The sequence below is a fragment of the Parasteatoda tepidariorum genome, unplaced genomic scaffold (genome assembly GCF_043381705.1).
Source record: "Parasteatoda tepidariorum isolate YZ-2023 unplaced genomic scaffold, CAS_Ptep_4.0 HiC_scaffold_3426, whole genome shotgun sequence".
Lineage (NCBI taxonomy): Eukaryota > Metazoa > Arthropoda > Arachnida > Araneae > Theridiidae > Parasteatoda > Parasteatoda tepidariorum.
In genome coordinates this window covers 1-6146 of record NW_027261677.1, presented here as the reverse complement: position 1 = coordinate 6146, position 6146 = coordinate 1, and the positions used below count along the sequence as shown (strand labels likewise).

The 6146-nt window shown below is 31.3% G+C and overlaps 1 long non-coding RNA gene across 1 annotated transcript; it reads right to left on the bottom strand.

Moving 5' to 3' along the window:
• Positions 1-62: 62 nt before the first annotated feature.
• Positions 63-5071, bottom strand: LOC107444226 (uncharacterized). Its single transcript, XR_011635986.1, has 3 exons — positions 4773-5071; positions 3583-3668; positions 63-281 (listed from the first exon to the last, which is right to left on the bottom strand). It is a non-coding gene; the product is annotated as an uncharacterized lncRNA (long non-coding RNA).
• Positions 5072-6146: the final 1075 nt, after the last annotated feature.

Here is a 6146-nt window from a genome sequence, read left to right as displayed (position 1 = left end):
CATTCTTTAAAGCAATTCAAAATATTTCGTATCAAATTCTAGAATACTATGCAACTTACCAAAATGAGGTTTATGAAAATGATGAAAAATAAGCAGCCGAAAACTGTCATGCATGTGCGAGAATGAAATGGAGCATGAAATGAGGAGATTAATTTCTCAGCAAAATACCACGTGTTTCCGAATAGTACGTCATGATTGTTCATTGGTATATGGTTGGTATCATTGTCATCAATATCGTGCATGATCGGTGTATTAAAACTTTGATTTAGCTCCTCAAACACCTAGCAAAATGTTAAGAAAAAAATTATAACTATTAATACGAACTCAGAAAAAGTAACAAAAAAAATTAGAGCAGGGTACTTCACATCAACGAACTGTGAAGTATCCTCCTCTTAGTAAACAATAAAAAGTAGTGGGACTGTTCGGCCTTAAATTCAATTTGCCTCATCACTAGAGGGCGCTATTATTCATGTTTTATTCTTTCTATTAATTTTGTTGTTTAGTGTGTGTGTGTAAAAAAGAGGATAAAAGTTAGATTTAGAAGCGCGTGCTGTTTCTTGTCTCGTCTCATCAGGGACCCCTTGAGTCTGGATTTCGTGAAGAGGAAAAGTGGATAAAAAGGTTTGAAAAACTTAATATCGCTATCTAGACAAATGAGATTTTGTTTTCCATGTATTTTTTTTTTCTATGCTTAATCGAATGAAACTGAATATGAGACACTAGGACTAATAATTTAAATGTTATAAAGATTTCATGCGGAAAAAATAGAAGGCAGTATTGTACCTTGGATCAATTTTAATTTTTCATGCTGAGGTTAATAATTTAAAGAACTCAGAAAAATTAATGGATCTTTTTGAGAAACTGTATACGTTTGTTTATAAATATTTTTATATTTTTTGTAACCCGAATTCCTCAGATTTCTTTTTTTTTTTTAAATTAGAAAAATCAGTCCAATGTACAACCATGTCATTGTATCTTGGATCCCATATGTTGTACTAGAACCATTGGATGTTACTCCTCGAATTATATTTATTTTGAGATCTTTTCCTTTAAACTTCAGGGTGCGCCTTAACCAAAGTTAAATAAAATGCTCTTACACCTAGAAAATTAGAAGAGATTCTGAATTTACAATGTTAACAGATAATAAAAATCAAAATAATCTGTGGCGAGATTTTTAAAAAAAATCCACTTTGAACATTTTTGCGCACGATTTTGGAAAATCTGGCGTTGTTTCATATCAAAAGAAAGGAAAGAAATGATATAATAATGATTTTTCAGTTGTAATTCTATTTAGCTTTTATTATTTAAACATTTTACTGCTGATAAAATATGAAAATGTAACATAATTTAATTGTAATTACATCAATTTAAACATGTGAAGCATTGTATCTACAAACAGCGCTCGAAAAGTGTTTAGAATAACCTGGGTGATTTGCAGCAACCTTATTAATTTCCCAGGAAGACTTTAAGAAATCAAAATATACGGACTCCATCGCCTTCTCCCAAAAAATTGCTAATCCTTCACCGATTTTGTCACAGAACTGCTCAATGTTAAAAAAAAATGCATGAACCTTTGGTGTAACGCTGACACCTAAGTCCATATAGCTCTTTTTGAAAGCTTCTATACATGCTTTGAAATTTTGGGTCAAGATTATTTCCGAAGCATGCAGAAACCACTTTTTTGAAGTCGTCAAATACTTTAACGTACTTCAGTATTGCTAGATTTTTAAACTGGTGCAGAAGTTCTTCTTTATCCAAAAGTGTTTTGCATGCATTTCCTTTAAATCCAGAACATCCTCGTCTGATTTCATGCTCAACGTGACAAGCTTTTGTCCATGTCAGCGATTCATTTTCACACTCTTTCAACATATGCGTGAAAACAGTGTTAACAACACCAAGCATAAGGTGTAATTCTGGAGGTGGAATAATGTCTTGGAATGCTTTGCCTCCAACAGTTGCAGTTAGAGGTGGATGAATGCAATTGAAATAATCTTTCGCTTTGTTTTTTGAACCTTTTCCTTCAGCCAACTTGTCAAAACGATGAAACATTTTTGGGGGATCTCAATCCACCACAGCTGCTTAGCTCATCTTTCTTGGCATAACAATAAGTGCATGGATATGCGCTGCTGCGCGACATTATACTTGCTAAGATATTCGCTAATTTCAAATCGGTTGCTAGTGCACTCGGAACGGTTGCTCGAATGAATAGTCGTTTAACTCCAGAATCCTTAAATTTCCTTACAGCTATCCCCTCATAATACTTAGCACACTTACCTCTGCACTCGAAGTTCAACTCATTTGATTGTACAGAAAGACATATTTTTAAAAATCCACCTCCTCCATCAATACCCATTTTTAAGTGAACATCCAGTACATCTCGTTTATTTTTCATATACTAAACAAAAGCAGGGACATCTTTGCAGTAAACTCCAAGCGCAGGAGCATCCGAGACTTCATCGCCTTTTATACAAACGAAAGGAAATTCTTTAAAATCAAAATAATCGTCGACAGAATGAGCTGTGATATTAAGTTTTGTTTTTTACCCTGGTTCAACTGCTTTTTTACTTCGTGTACACACACGAATGGAAGCTGCCATTTTTAGAGTCACAGTGCTTGTGTTAATTTCACAGTGCTTGTGTCGCTAATGACGATTTAAGTTTTTATTATTTTTGTTTTTTAAATAGTGGTTCATCGACTATAATTAACAATTTAAAAACTTCTAATAATTATAAACTTTATTATAAACGGTTATTATAAATATTTAATACAAATATGTCATTTTTTTCTTCTATTTATAAGTATAAAATGATGCTAACATTTTTGAAGTATCGTACTTCGTGAGCAAAAACGTTCAAAGTGGATTTTTTTTAAATCTCTCCACAGATTATTTTAATTTTTCGATTTTTATTATCAAAGAACATTGTAAATTCAGAATCTCTTCTAATTTTCTAGGTGTAAGAGCATTTTATTTAATTTTAGTTAAGGCGCAACGTGACTTGGTAGTCGATTAAATTTGTATAATCATGCAATAAAAACATATTTTTCAAGTAACCTGAGTAAGCAGAAATAAATCCAATTAGTCATAAAAGTTACACTAAACAATGTTTTATTGGAATATTAAAAAAGGTTTGCTAAGAACATCTACACGTCGTGGGGGTTCACAAGTTCTTAGGAAACTGTGCTGACTGGACCTGTTGGACACATTACACCGGTCAAAAGTGCAATACTGAAGTTGATTCAATACAAAGCAAGCATACTTATTTTTTGTACTGAATATTTTTTGTTTTTGAAATAAATTTTTGTTTTCCAGCCAGAAACAAAGATGACTGGGAATCGCTCATGGGGGTTGAAGAACGAAGCAAAGTTATTCTAATAGAAAAAATGTCATGAAAGGAAAAAAATTAGCTCTTAATCTACGATATAAATAGTTAAATGCAATAAGTTTTTTTTTTCCCGGAAAATTTTTCAAAAAAAATCCTTACATAAATTATTTTGTTTCCAATTAAAATTACTTTTATAAGCTAATATTATTTCGACTAAAAAAACATTAAAAGAAAATTATATTTAAATGCTCTCAAATACTTCGTCTGTTTGCTCTTCATTCAAGTGCGAAATGACTTTGGAACCATCTACAGTAGCTACGGATGCAACATCTCTTGATTTTAGAACTGGAAAAAATTATAATAATAATAAAATAACATTAGTTTTATTATATTATTACCAACATATCAAAAAAAATATTTTTTGTTAAGTTTTAATGCAAACAATGGAAGTTGTTTGTCACATTAAAAACTAAATTGATCAAATGATAAATAAAATGATTACAAATTATTTTTGTTATTTTTATTAACTTTCGTATCTGTAAGAGTTTGATGTTTGTATCGAAATTTCGACAACTTTCCGATTAGTTAGAGCGGTCATATCGTTACTGGAGCGTCTTGCGTAATAGCAATACAAGTTCCAACCGTTTTGCAATTTCTAAAAGTAGAATTTAACACTAAATTATTACGAATTAAAATGTAGCGCTTTCCGACCAGATAAAATGCTTACTGGAGCACTATATTAGCTGACAATACAAATTTCAATCGTTTCTTTATCATTACAAGCAGAATATATCGATGTATCATTACTAGCTAATTTATCAGTAATCAAAATTTCTACCACTTTCGGTCTAGTTACAGTATTTTAAACAAAACTGGATGACAATACAAGTTTCAATTGTATCTTCACCGACATAAACGAAACTTATCTCGCCATTTTATAGCAAGCCAAAATTTCGACAGCATACTATAAACAAACTAACAAATAATAAAATAAAATAAAAATTCTAAAAACTTCATATTTCAAGCTGACTAAATTTTACTTTATTTTATAACATGTCGTTGAAAAGCCAACCAAAAATTTTGGGTTTACGACTACTATTGTTCAACTCTGTAGCTTTGTAATTTTGAACCCAATCCAGAAGACAAGGGAACACCTAGATCAAGTATTGAGAGGAATTTGCCTTCGTGGAGAACTTTTGATTAAACTAACCAGCATTTGCGTTACTTGGAGAGGAAAACCACGAAAACACCCCATGGTTTGCACATGTAAAGTAAACGCATGTTAATTTCTCCTACTATATCAACAAGCAATAGCAGTACGGCAGATGGATTTCCAGAAGAGCAAGAAAAGATAAGAAAAGAAAGACTTTCTTTCCCTTTTTTTTAAATACGGGGTCTTGAAACATTTTATTTTATAGGGCAGTTTCATACAAGAATGAAATTACTTACAATCGTATACAACATCTAAGAGGCATTTCGGTTCTGTCATGAATACTGGCTGAATAGAAGATATTACTAATAGAAAGAGAGTAAAGCGATTTATTACAGATTTGCTTCCTCTCAGAATCATTTTAGTTGAGAAAGATTAGCACCAATAATTTTGGTCTAAATCTGACCATTAAAAAGAAAATTTTAAACAATTTTTCATATTGACTGAAAACTAATTGATTTTTCTTACATTAATCGGAAAGAATGGCTTATAGCTCACTTGGGAAAAATGCAAATGTCTATCTGCATGACTAATTAAAGTTGTTCAACTATTAATAATATTAGATGTAATTATTCAACCACATTCCGGGTAGAAAATATTGCTCAATTTTTAACTGAAGCCTGATGACAATACAAATAATATTTGTTTCCTAAATGTTGCAAGCAAAGTTAATCTCCTTTTTTTCTTTTTCTTATCGTAAACCGAAAAATTTCTACCCCTTTCAGATATTAAACTAAGAGCCACAATTTAAAAGAAAATATTATGTTAGTGAATAGGAAATTTAGGGGAATATATTAAACTGCATATCTTTTTTCAAAAGCTCTTTATTTCATCAAAATAAGCTCAGTTTACTTCAATGAAATGCTCCAAGCATAATTTTAATGTATAGATGCCTGTCTTAAAGTAGTTCTGATTTTTAGAATCAATAAATCCCGATATGTAATTTTTCAGATTGTCTCTCTTCTGATACGGTTTAGCCCGCAAAAACTGTTCTAAATGCTCGAGAAAAATGAAAGTCGGTTATCGAATAATCCGGTGAATAAGTTGGGAAAAGCCAAATTTCATCAAAAAATGGCTCTCGTTGAAAATCGGGTTAGTAATGAGCATACGTTTAAATAATCCAGCTTATTGCTCTTGGCATTATTTATAGTGCGATTTATTTTGTTGAGAAAAACCCACAGGCCAAAATTTTTTAAACCAAATTTGCACTTTTCGATCGTTAACAGTTATCTCCCCAAACAAGTGTAACGTTCAGTCGATGTGCGATTTAAAAAGCGTTAATCAATTGACGTTACTTGTCAAAATTTATGATTTTGTAAACTTTTGAGGTTTTTGTTAAAAACTTTTTCGGTAGTTGTGTTATGAATCGTGAAGGTACAGAACAGTCGCAATGTATGACATAAAAAGATAATTAGCATGTATTTTCTTTTCAAGTAATTCCATACAGTGAATATTAAATGTTCAGCAGTTGGTATTAATGTTCTGTAAATTAGATAACAGAATAAATACAGCTTGGTGCCCGTTTCCCTGTAGGCCGGTCTGAGCAAGCAAAATTATTTTTGGCGTCCAACTCCTAAGGATAACAATAATAAATAAACTGCTGTTTGTAGAAA